The sequence below is a fragment of the Octopus sinensis genome, linkage group LG2, assembly GCF_006345805.1.
Source record: "Octopus sinensis linkage group LG2, ASM634580v1, whole genome shotgun sequence".
NCBI classification, from domain to species: Eukaryota; Metazoa; Mollusca; class Cephalopoda; order Octopoda; family Octopodidae; genus Octopus; species Octopus sinensis.
In genome coordinates this window covers 94380500-94394130 of record NC_042998.1, presented here as the reverse complement: position 1 = coordinate 94394130, position 13631 = coordinate 94380500, and the positions used below count along the sequence as shown (strand labels likewise).

The window sequence follows — 13631 nt, the reverse complement described above, 5'->3', positions numbered from 1 at the left end:
ATATATATATATACATATACATATATATATATACATATGTATATATACATATGCATATATATTATATATATATATATAGATATAGATATATATATATATATACATATACATACATATATATATATATACTAGCAGCATAGCCTGGCGTTGCCTGGGTAATGTAAGAGCCCCTAGTAGGCAACGACTAATCCCAACCTAGTCCTTTCCCCTCTAGGGAACGAAAGCGCATGTGTAGGCTGCAATGTCTTCTCTTCACTCGAATACTTCTGTGTATACGATGTTCCTAGCTGTCCCTTTGGGCGAAAACATGAAAACATCATTGCGCTCCCAACGCGTGAACAGCCCACCTAGTGTTGACCGTGGGTGAAGTACTGTTCGCCCAAATGTAACCCAGCGACTTGTAGCATTTGGCCTTGGGATTTATTGATGAACATTGCGAAGCAGAGTTTAACAGGAAACTGAGAATGCCTGAAGTGGATTGGTAGTTCAGTGCCCGACGATTGAAGGTGCATGCGTGGAATGAAGACGTCCTCTTCCTTCCCACAACCAGTAAGTATTGTGACCGTTATTAAATGTGGTGCCAAATGTTTCACAACCAGACGTGTGCTGTTGCACTGTTTAGGTGGAACCAAATTCCTGATGAGCATAATGGGCACACCGACTTTTAACTTCAGGATGTGTGGCAGCAGGCCTGGCGGTTCAAGTGAATTCAGGAATTCAACAGGATAATCGGCAAGCACGGCGGGGTCTGCTGTCCTATCTATAGATTTGTAGACGTGGACATCACCAGGAATAGCTTCTAGTAGCTGGATATTGATGGAGTTGACGGTTGTATTTTTGGGTGCGAGAATACTCTGCCTGCCAGCGATTTTAGGTCACGTAAATTGTTTGTAGGTCATGGAAGACAGCATCCCGGAGGCTAGCAGGGGTGTCACAGTGGTTGCAAAGTGAGTCCAATTGAACGCAGCCATCCACATCAGCCGGCATCCTATTTTCACCAAGCGATAAAGGTCCCTGGAGAATGCAGCGGATCCGCTGTCACCAATCACTGTGCGCGCATGTTAGTTTGGGAGTGCAAGGGCTGCACATGTGCCCAAAGAGCTGACGCTTAAGGCACGCACGCACAGCATCGGCAACGGGTTCCCTTTTGGAATAACAGGTAGAGTCTGCTTGAAGTCTCCTTAAAGAAGTAAAGAAAGTCAATCCTCCCATGGGGCCGTAGAGTCTCTGATGTCTTGCAGGGACCTGTCCAGTGCCTCAAGGGCGCCTTTGTGTGCCATAGTGCACTCGTCCCATACAATGAGTTTGCATCTGCGCAGAATGTCGGCCTGTTCTGAGTTCTTGGCGATGTTGCAGATAGGTGACTCGGACTTTGCCAGATCGAGCGGGAGTCTGAAGGCAGAGTGGGCGGTTCTGCCACCGGGAAGCAACGTGGCCACGATACCAGAGGAAGCTACAGCCAGGGCAATGTCTGTGTTGTGTCTGACCTCCACCAGAATTAGTTTCGTGATGAAGGTTTTGCCAGTGCCGCCAGGTGCGTCAAGGAACTAAATCCCCCCATGTTGCTGTCTGACAGAGTCTACGATGGTGTTGTAGGTTATGCGCTGGTCTGGAAGCAGTCGTGGTTCATTATCTTGGACATACTGGTGCAGTTCCTCAATGCAGTAGGAAGTTTCATGAAACAATTCAGCAGACATAACATTGGCGTGTTCACATGTGGGTGGTGGAAGGCCGTACTCTGTTAAAGCAGAGCCACCCATATCGATGACAGCCTCTTTGATTGAATAAGTGCAAACTTGTAAATGAAGTTGGTGAACATGATCTCGGCGGAAGGGCAGTGTTGCTGAGCCGTACATAAGAAGTCCTGCGACATGTCATCCCTGTATTTCATCCAGAACTTAGTGGGTCACTAAGCTGACTTTTTGAAGAAGGATTTGCGAAAAGATGTCGTGGGCCGAAGGCGTTTGGCAGTAAAGCGCCCTCTGCCATAGTGGCGTCCCACTGGGAGTCATCCTCTAGAAGGCAAAGTCTCATACATGCTTCCCTGAAGGTGTCGCACAGAACCCCATTGATATATTGCCGAAACCTGTTGGACCAGTGACCTCATGTAGAAGGAGACGGAGGTAGAAGCATTCTTGCTGGTTTGGTGGGATGTTCGAATGTAATTTCTTCCTGGTAGGAATTGGTTGGGTTGAATTATCGATAGCTGTTTGATAGTTATTTGGGAGAGTAGAAAGTTAAAAAGGTCGAGTTGCGTCCCCTAGACAGTCTGTGGTTTGTATTTAATACACAAATCGGTTTTGCTATGTGTGCCACATATGATTTAAATTAACCGATTTTTTCCAGTAATAAAGTATCCTATTGGAATAAAAAGGGCCATATAGCTCCTTGGAGCAGACATGATGCTCACTGTGAATTAAAAAAAAATTCCTGCCAATTTGTTAAAGATATTGTCGAAAATATGTCATCTTGAATTTGAATGCGATTCCCCAAAATGGCATGATTTTTATCGATTTTTTCTGATGGTAAGGTATTGCATGGAAAACTAACGTCAGAATTAAGTTTCTTAGGGTAACATTAAGCTTCAACATGAGTTTGGTTGAAAATCGATTGCAAGTTGCGAAAACTACAACAGAAATGTGTTCAAATATGAAAAGCTTAGATTCTCGACCCCATGTCGAATTTATCGATTTTTTTCAGAACTGGGGGAACTTTTCAAACTTTTTGCTGCGTTAATTTTGAATTAAGACATTGGGCTATGTGTGTGTCAAGTTTCATCAGAATCGGTTGAAAGCCGTGGTCAGGGTGAGGGTACAACCAGACACACAGACCAGACAAACTGCCATTTATATATATAAACATATTATATATATATATATATATATATCTATAATATATAAGAAAATAGTAAAGTGTGAAAAAAACGAAGAAGGCTTAAATGTTAAAAAATATATATATTTGTGTCAAAATGTCTGGAGAATTTGGAAAAATTTTTTTCCTTTCCTTAAAATGACATAATTTTAAAATTTTTTAAAAGAAATTAACGGTTTCGCGGTGTAGCTTTTCAAATTTCTTGTGACGTTATGGTTATATTGCATGGAGTTATCGTTGTGTTTATTTTCAGGAGAAAATAAACACAACGATAACTCCATGCATATAAACATAACGTCACAAGAAATTTGAAAAGCTATATGCGAAACCGGTAATTTTCTTTAAAAAAATTTTAAATTATGTCATTTAAGGAAAGGAAAAAAATTTTTCCAATATTCTCCAGACATTTTGCACAAATATATATATTTTTTAACATTTAAGCCTTCTGTCGTTTTTTCACACTTTACTATTTTCTATATATTCACCCACGTGCTTTACCAAACAACTTTCTTATCTATATATATATATATATATATATTTTATAGAAATACATATTAAGTTAGACATGGCCTGGACCAATCTTTGGTTGAAGCATATACACACAAGTTTTATACACACACAACACACACACACACACATATATATATATATATGTTTACACACACTACTTATATACATCTACATACACAAACCCAAATATACATCTATCAGTCTGGCCTCTTCCTGTGTCTTTCACTTTCATTTTCTTTCTCTTTCCATATACATGCATATATACATATACACACTCACACACATATCCCTGTGGGTATATATGTATTCGTGCATATATACACTCTTGTATATATTTAAATATGGCAGTGAAACATGGGCCGTGACTGCTGAGGATATGCGTAAGCTCGCTAGAAATGAAGCCAGTATGCTTCGATGGATGTGTAATGCCGGTACTCACCCTCGGCAGAGTGTAAGTACCTGAGAGAGAAACTGGACCTAAGAAAGCATCAGCTGTGGTGTGCAAGAGAGACGTTTGCACTGGTATGGTCATTTGGCGAGAATGATGAAGATAGTTGTTGTGAAAAAGTGCCACACCCTAGCGGTTGAGGGAACCTGTGGAAGAGGCAGACCCAGAAAACCTGGACGAGGTGGTGAATCACGACCTTCGAACTTTAGGTCTCACTGAGGAAATGACTAGAGACCGAGACCTCTGGAAGTGTGCTTGTGCGCGAGAAGACCCGCCCAGCAGGACAAGTCAGTCCATAACCCGTGGCCTTCTACATGGGATGGAGCCAGCCTACGTATGCATACCTTCCCTTCTTGGGACACAAAATCTACTTGTGAAGACGTGATGAGCAAGTGAGGATCAGAATCGAAATCGATCAATGGAAATTGCGGATGTGCTACCAGTGCCGGTGGCATGTCAAAACTCTGCTTGTGAAGACCCGTTGAGGCAAGTGACGATCAGAATCGAAATCGATCAATGGAAATTGCAGATGTGTTACCAGTGCCGGTGGCATGTAAGAGAACTTTCCGTTTCGCGACCGTTGCCACCACCGCCCGTTTCGTGTCCGTTGCCAGCCTCGCCTGGCCCTCGTGCCGGTGGCACATAAAAAGCACACCGTTCGTGGCCGTTTGCCATCTCTGTCTGGCACCAGTGCGGGTGGCACGTAAAAAGCACCCTACACTCACGGAGTGTTGGCGTTAGGAAGGGCATCCAGCCGTAGAACACTGCCAGATTTGACTGGGCCTGATGAAGCCTTCTGGCTTCACAGACCCCAGTAGAACCGTCCAACCCATGCTAGCATGGAAAACGGACGCTAAACAATGATGATGATGATGATGATACCATCACTGTTCACAAGCACTACCATATATCACAAACAAGAGACTGCCAACACTCGACCAGCACTATAAGTTCTCCCACTGTCTATTTCTACCATATTCATTTCCACTGAACATCTGACCTGGCTGATTCCAGACTACTCCAAATAGTCACCAAAGCTTCACATCTCACTGTCTCCAAGAGTGCACTCCCTAACTTCTACTTCTTACTAGCTCACTAACTTACTAATGCTAACAAGCAATAATTAAGATTGATGAATAATTTCACTTAGTTAGCAGTATATCGTCCTAATGAGAAGACTCACAAAAGGACACAGGCAAATTTATTAACTTGAGAGTACTTTAAAATATATAAGTGTATATTTAATTATGTGTGTGTCATGTATATGTTTATTTCTTGGTTTGTTTGTCTATTTATCTATCTATCTATCTATCTATCTATCTATCTATCTATCTATCTATCTATCTATCTATCTATCTATCTATCTATCTGTCTGTCTGTCTGTCTGTCTGTCTACATACATGTGGATGTACATACACATATGCACACACACTCACATATATACATATACACATATATGTATAAAAAATATGTGAATGTTTTTGTGTGTGTGTGTGTTTGTGTCTATATATATATGCTATGGCATTGAGGTAGATCTGGCCACCGCCATTAATGGGTACAAAACCCGAATTTAAAACACAAGATGATGATGATGATATATACAGGGTGTGATAAATAAACGGTCATCTAAATTATACAAAAATGAAAATAACACTTAAATCTCATTTTAACAGATATATTTACCAAAGTTACATTGAAATATCTTGAAATACTAAACAGTAAATTTATTCAATAAAATCACCATTGGCTTTGACCATGACCTCCAGCCAATCAGATTTTTCTGCAGCTTTTCTGGACATTCTCCTTGTTTAAGTTGGTGAATGCTGCCATAATCCTTGCCTTCAGTTCATCTTTGGTGCTACAAGGAGTTTTGTTGGTCTCTTGTTTAACAGCACACAACACATAATAATGAAGGGGGTGCAGTCTGGGGAGTTAGGTGGCCAGATGTTAGGAGAGATTTGGTTGCAGAAATTGTCTGACAGCCATCACTGTGTTCTCCTGCTTATGAGTCCTGTTTCCAGACAAAGGGTGTTCCAGCAGCCACCCTCTTGACCTAGGGCAGCACTACCTCCTCTAGGAACTTGATGTAGGCCCCTGTGTTGAGTCTGAGGCTGTGTGGGAAAATGAATGGAATCATAACACCACCATCACTAGTAATCACTCCAAACACCATGATGTTGACTGAATGTTTGATTTTTATCACTCTTATTTCATGTCCTCAGATTGACACCCAAAAACTCTGAAATGTTCATATTGGAGCTTCTGGCACAAATGCCAAGCAATACAGCATGTTGTTTCCATATTTCTGGCAGAGTGAATTGCATCATAGTGCTGTTTTTTTCACAGACAGTAACCAACTGACCCTACTATACTGTGTAGTGAGACAAAATCAAAATCAAACAATGTGCATGTGTGAAATTAAAAATATAAAATGGCGCCAATTTACCCATCGTGCCCTATATATAAATCTGATTCTGTCTGTGTGTGTGTGTAAAAGATTATAACGGCTATATTTTTCAACTGATTTTCTCTAAACTGGGAATATACATTACTTATGTTCCAGGGATGGTTTTAAACTCTTAAAATTTTTCACATGTGTAATGGACCCCCTGGGGGCAGAAAATACCCGTTTCTGGGCTACGTGGAGAAGGGAGGTAACTCTATGCGAAGTAACTTTCAGAAATTGATCGTCTCCCGTACAAATCATAAAATAAAAAATATTGCTTTTTGTATTAGATTCACATCTTTGAAAGTTTAAAAAAATATTTACTCCCGGTTATCTAGCGTCTGTGATGTCAATATCTCTAGCTATATCTCTATCCATCTTTCTCTATCTATCTCTATCTCTCTATATCCATCTCTAGCCCTATATCTATCTATCTACCTATCTATCTATCTATCTATCTGTCATCTATCAATATCTATCTTATTTGTCTAGCTAGCTAGTTCCCTCTCTCTCTCCCCACCTCTCTATATTTCACTCACTCTCTATTGTTTTCACTTTCATTTTTCAGATACTATTGTTTTCACTTTAAGTTCAATCACAAAATAAGCAACAAGGATATCCAGAGATAATGCAGTACAATCATTTCATGCAACTCCATTTAATTTAACAAAGCAATCATTACATCAATTTAAAATGCAGAGCAATATTCATCTGCACAAAAACAGATTTTAATTAAATTAGAACAGTATAATTTTACCTAAAATCTCCAAGAAGGTAAGGAAATAGACAAAGAACATGTTGTTCTTACTCCAGTATAGAAGTTACTCTGTTCTAATTTAAATAAAATAAAATAAAATAAAATTAAATTAAATTAAACTCTGTTCTAATTTAATTAAATTCTATGTCTTTGTGCAGCTGAAGATTGCTGTGCATTTTAAATTGATGTAATGGTTGCATTGTTCAATTAAATGGAGTTGCATGAAACGATCGTACTACATTACCTCTGGATATCCTTGTTGCTTATTTTGATTATATATATATGCAGAGCAATATATATATATATATATATATGTAAGATATATATTTAGTTTACTTAAACTGAATACCATCTCTTGTAGATTCAAGCTGCTGTGATCTTTTTTTCACCAGGATTAGAATAACAGTAATAAAAGAAAAAAGAGAGAATCATTGTTAATGAACAACTGGCAGAAAGAATTCTTTCCAACAGTTAACAGTTTGTTCAGTGTCTACTGTACTCTTTCCTTCTAACACTGTAACCTGAACTGGTGCACAATGTACCACATGCCAGGTACAAATGGATGCCTGATAAGGAAAGTAATGAAGCAAAACATAAACAAGTTGATGCTGATCTGTTTGTTTTACCATCAGAATCCTCATCATATGCATGGCCCACTTAGTTGAAGCTTACCTTCTTTTTCTTTGTCTGTTATTTTTTACTTGTTTCATTCATTAGACTGTGGCCATGCTGGGTGCTGGGGCGCCACGTTGAAGGGTTTACTTGAACAAATCAACCACAGTACTTTTTTTAATGCGTAATACTTTTTCTATCAGTCTCTTTTGCTGAGCCTTTAAGTTATGTAAATGTACCATCATCAGCTATCAAGTGATGGGGAACAAAGATATACACAAAGACACAAAGACACAAGCACACACACACACACACACACACACACACACACACACCACGCACGCAACGCGCGCGTGCACACACACACACACGCACGCACACACACACACACACACACACATACACACACACACACACACACACACACACACACACACAAGCAGAAGATTTGAAAAATTTCAGGTATTATTTATTTACCATTTTGCTTAACTTATTTGCTAATAAAAATTACGAAATAGTACATGTTGGAGAAATATTATTATTATTATTATTAGGAATTCTTCAGATAGAAATTCAAACAATACATATAGATTTAGAATACTGGAATGCTGCTTTAAGAGGGCCCAACTTGGGTTTAAATCCTATCTACAAAATATATATAAATATTATTTTTATAACAACAACTAGAATGGTCATAATTCACAATACAGTTCCAAACACTATATACTTTTGAAAATCTAATCTGAAACTAATAAAGTGTATTCCTGTATTTTAAGATATAAATAAAATTCTAATAAAGTTTAATATATTCTCTGTACAATTTTAATTTTGTTTCTTCTCTTCCTCAAATTGTTTTGATCAGTAACAATTTTTCAATGTATACATATACATATATATATATATGTGTGTGTGTGTGTGTGTATATATATATATATATATATAAGACAGTTTGTTTGTCTGTGTGTCTGTCAGGTTGTAACCTCACCCTGACCATGGCTTTCAACTGATTCTGATGAAACTTGACACACACGCAGCGAAAATTTTGAAAAGTACCCCCAGTTCTGAAAAAAATCGATAAATTCGACATGGGGTCGAGAATCTAAGCTTATCATATGCAACACATTTTCCATTGTAGTTTTCACAACTTGCAATCGATTTTCACCAAACTCATGGTGAAGCTAGATGTTACCCTAAGGAACTTAATTCTGACGTTAGTTTACCATGCAATACCTTACCATCAGAAAAAAATCGACAAAATCATGCCATTTTGGGAAATCGCGTTCAAATTCAAGATGACATATTTTCGGCAATATCTTTAACAAATTGGCAGGAATTTTCTTTGAAATTCACAGCGAGCATCATGTCTGCTCCAAGGAGCTATACAGCCCTTTTGATTCCAATAGGATATGTTATTACAGGAAAAAATCGGTTAATTACATCATATGTGGCACACATAGCAAACCGATTTTTCTGCGATATTTTTTGAAAGTTCACATAGATTTTCCCTACACCGATGTTGGACATCAAGTTTGCATTAAATGTCAAACTAACGACCTTTTGTCAATGCAGTTAACAAGTATTGGGAGAAATCGACAAAACCATATCTCTTTGAGACCGACCATGCGAACCCTACAAAACTGACTTTTGTTAAATAGTTGGCGGATTTCAGGCGATTTAGTCGATTTTTGCTACTTTTATCATAAAGGTTACTAGAAATGGCATATGTTTTCCTTTTGCTTCAAATCCGAGCAATGTTGGGCTGTAGATGCGTTTGCTGTTGTGTGCGCACGTGCGCGCGTGTCCTTGACACGATGATTACAGCTCTTCCCATTGGCTTCCCAAATGGTGAACAATGCTCCCAATTAAACACCCTTTGGCCAATCACATGCACTGACACACTCAGTTGTGTGCATATAGTTTGTGACTCCCACTTCTTCTCTCGGTTCACAACCGCTCGCTTCACACGTTGACCTACTTCTGCTAATCGCTGCTGCAGCCACAAGTTATTCAAATACTTTTTTTGTTTAAACTTTCTTTATAAATACCACCCCAAACGTTTTACTTTAAATTTTTGACGTACCCTAAGGGTCCTCGGACGCTACTTGCAAACTCTTGGTTTATTATAAACCGCTTTTGTTGTGTGCACCAAAAAACCTTTTCCATTCGTTTGCTCAGTTTGGTCACTTTTCGCTCTTTTGTTGTTGTCACTCACATTGCTGCCCGCTTTTTTTCCGTTTTTGTACATTTTTATACATTTTGGGATACCCCACGTAACTGGGTTGGGTGTGCTAAACAAAACCAGAAAATGCACTTTGACTGTCATAGATTTTCTTCATGCATGCACGGGAACGGTGCCTTGAATGCCTCAATGCCTTTTAGGCTTCATTTTACAAAATAACGGTTCAATGAGTACAAAATGGGTAAAAAGGTAAAGGGCATTGTTTATCGACAAAGTTTCTTACATACCTGGGCAACACCAGGCTATGCTGCTAGTATATATATATACTAAGAAGATGGAAAAAAGTTGTCAGCTGGTGGGTATGGGGGATTGAATGTCAGGGGTTGCTTAGCTTGATAATACAGATCACTCAGCCAGTATCTGAGGGATACAGTGTTCAATTCCCCATAGCCACCTCCTAGCAACTTTTTCCATCTTCTAAAGGTAAATACCCAATATTTTTCAGCTGTTCTCACAGCTATACTGTACTCAAAATTTACTTTCTTGTGTGTAAAATTCTAACATGTTCAAGCACTTGTAAGTTTTTGTATATATGTGTGTATATATATATATATATATATATATTATATAATATATATATATATATATACTATATATACATACATCATCATCATCATCATCATTTACATCTGCTTTCCATGCTAGCATGGGTTGGACGAGTGGCTGAGGGCTGGCAAACCAGATGGCTGCACCAGGCTTCAGTCTTGATCTAGCAGAGTTTCTACAGCTGGATGCCCTTCCTAACGCCAACCACTCCGAGAGTGTAGTGGGTGCTTTTATGTGCCAGTCAGGTGGTACTGGCAACTCGAATCTTATATATATATATATTATAACATATACATATCTATATCTATATATATATATATATATATATATATACTGAAATCTGAGACCTTGGAAGTTTGATAAGCATAAGACACAAAACTGGTACTCCCAGTTTATTATATAATGTTGTAATACAACTCTTTGTTCTATTATGATCTTAATATTAGCATTAATTTTATTATACAAACATCCTGTGCGTTTTTACACATTTTTCTTTTTTATATATATATATATATGTATATGTGGTCTGATCAATAAGTATCTGGACTGTTGTCATAGCAACAATGCTAAAGTATGTAGAATGAAGATCCATAGCACAGATTGACCTTGAATTCTGCTGTGCATGCACACAAAGTTTTAACATTCTAGCTTATTTCCAATGTTTACAGTAATGCTTGGAAGGAAGGTGTGTCGAGTGTGATTATTGAATTGACCATTACAGAGAAAGTTGAGCAGAGAATCTGCATCAAATTTTACCAAAAGCTTACATAGACCTGCTCAGATGTCTATGCAAAGTTTTCAAAACGTTTTCATCATTCTCGTCACAATCAAAGAGATCTTGTGCAACTGAAACCAAAGTGTCTGATAACAGTTTTGGCACAAACTTGGTAGGCATGCATCTCATACCCAAATCTTCAGTTATAATGGACTGAACTGAATTGTAATTAATCTGCACATCCTCTGATAACTCACAGATGCTGATTTGACAATTTCCCTTCACAGCTGCAATGTTTTTCTCAGTTCTGCTGGTTGTGGGTCTCCCAGAACATTTGTTAATATTGACATTTTTCGGTCATCTTGGAAACATCTGACCCACTCGTACACGTGTGTGTGGCTCATACACTTTCTGTAACTTTGTGTAGGCCTCTGAGCAGGCATCACCATGACAACTTGCTATGTCATGGTCAATGCGATCACACACTACACACCTTCCTTCCAAGCACTGTTGTAAACAGCCGAAGTGAACTAGAATGTTAAAACTTAGTGCACATGCACAGCAGAGTTTAAGGTTAATCTGTGCCAAACAGGCTTCACTCTGTGTGCTTTAGCTTTGTTACTATGGCAACAGGCTGGATACTTATTAATTAGATCTCATATATATATATTTATATATTTGAAAAAATGCATAGAGATGGCTTTTGGGGGGATAATTTATATTTTAATGATACTGTTTCCAGTTACTCTAATGAGTTTTGAGTCTTTCAATAGCCATTTTCAAACTGAAATTCTGTAGTTTAGAAGGTTGCTTATAAAGCAACATATCTTTTCATACAAGTATACAAATAAAAAATAAAAATAGGAGGTAAAAGATAGAAAAAAAAAGAATATAAAAACTAATATAAAAGATAAAAGAAAAAAATAATAAAAGAACACAAAAAGTAAATACAACAGCATGTATGAAAAATACAACCTTCTAAATGACAGAATTTTAGTTTGAAAACAGCTATCGAAAAGCTTGAAACTCATTAGAGTAACTGGAAACATTATCATTAAAATAAAAATTAACCCTCAAAAGCCATTGCTACTCATTTCTTCAAATATATTATACTCTACCAAGATCCTTTTTTATTATTCTACTATATACATACATACATACATACATACATACATACATACATACATACATACATACATACATATATATAATTGTTTCAATTATATATTCACACACAGCAGATGCCCGAACATAAACATAGAAGTACATATAATACTATTACTGGATAGCACAAGGTAAATCTGAAGTGGACAATTTATTGTACTCTACTACATTCTTAACAGAATCTATCATAACTATATATTATTATATATTATAATAATATATATAATAATTATATATATATATATGTGTGTGTGTGTGTGTGGTGTGTGATGTATATATATATAATATTGGAAGGTTTGGAGATGATGTAAGGTATTATATATTAGAAGAAATGATGTAATCAGAAGATCGGATGGTTTATATTTACAGATATTTATTTATATATTACATTTTTTACATATATATCATATCATTTAGATCATTAGCGCTTTCTCCCATTCTAGTGGAGTTTTCAAATCAAAATAATTCCTTTTTGGGGAATTTTAATCATTTTATAGAGTTTCGTAGTGGTGGGGAGGAACAAGACAGCACAAGAGGGTGAGGTGGATGAGGAGAAAGTGTATATATATATATATATATATCATCATCATCATCATCATCGTTTAACGTCCGCTTTCCATGCTGGCATAGGTTGGACGGTTTGACTGAGGACTGGTGAGCCAGATGGCTGTACCAGGCTCCAGTCTGATCTGGCAGAGTTTCTACAGCTGGATGCCCTTCCTAACGCCAACCACTCTGAGAGTGTAGTGGGTGCTTTTACGTTCCACCGGCATGAGGGCCAGTCAGACGGTACTGACATCGCCCACGCTCAAATGATGTTTATATATATGTGTATGTGTGTGTATGTATATATATGTACACACATGCACACACACACACATACACACGCATGCACAGACATATACACATGAGGGGATTTTTTCAGTTTCCATTGGTTGGCCTGAAGCTATTGTAGAAGACACTTGTCCAAGATGTAATGCAGTTAGATTGAATCAGGAACCATGCGGTTGGAAAGCAAACTTCTTACCATACAGTCACACCTGCAGCTCCACACAATCACTCCTGCATCTGCTTTGTCTAATAATGGTTTTGATTTAAACAGAAAACCAGAAATTTTAAGGGGTGGAGGTTAGTTGATTACATTGACCCCAATACTTCACAGTTTCTTTATTTTAGTAACACTGGACAAATTAAAGGTATTAGTGCTGCTTCTGTAGCTATTAGTTACTTTTTATTAGGCCTACTAGCTATTTGAGATATCTGTGCCTGAATAGATGCCGCAATTCTATGTATCTTTGACCGGAGATTTGGCTGTTATGGAGG

At 37.7% G+C, this 13631-nt stretch overlaps 1 long non-coding RNA gene across 1 annotated transcript in view; it reads left to right on the top strand.

Annotated features, from left to right (window-relative positions):
* The window catches only part of LOC118762300, a 12035-nt gene extending 9765 nt beyond the window's left edge, over nt 1-2270 (top strand). Inside the window, exons 2-3 of the long non-coding RNA XR_004998053.1 lie at nt 86-289; nt 2246-2270. This is a non-coding gene — a long non-coding RNA (uncharacterized LOC118762300). The remainder of the gene's footprint in view (nt 1-85; nt 290-2245) is intronic.
* Nucleotides 2271-13631: the final 11361 nt, after the last annotated feature.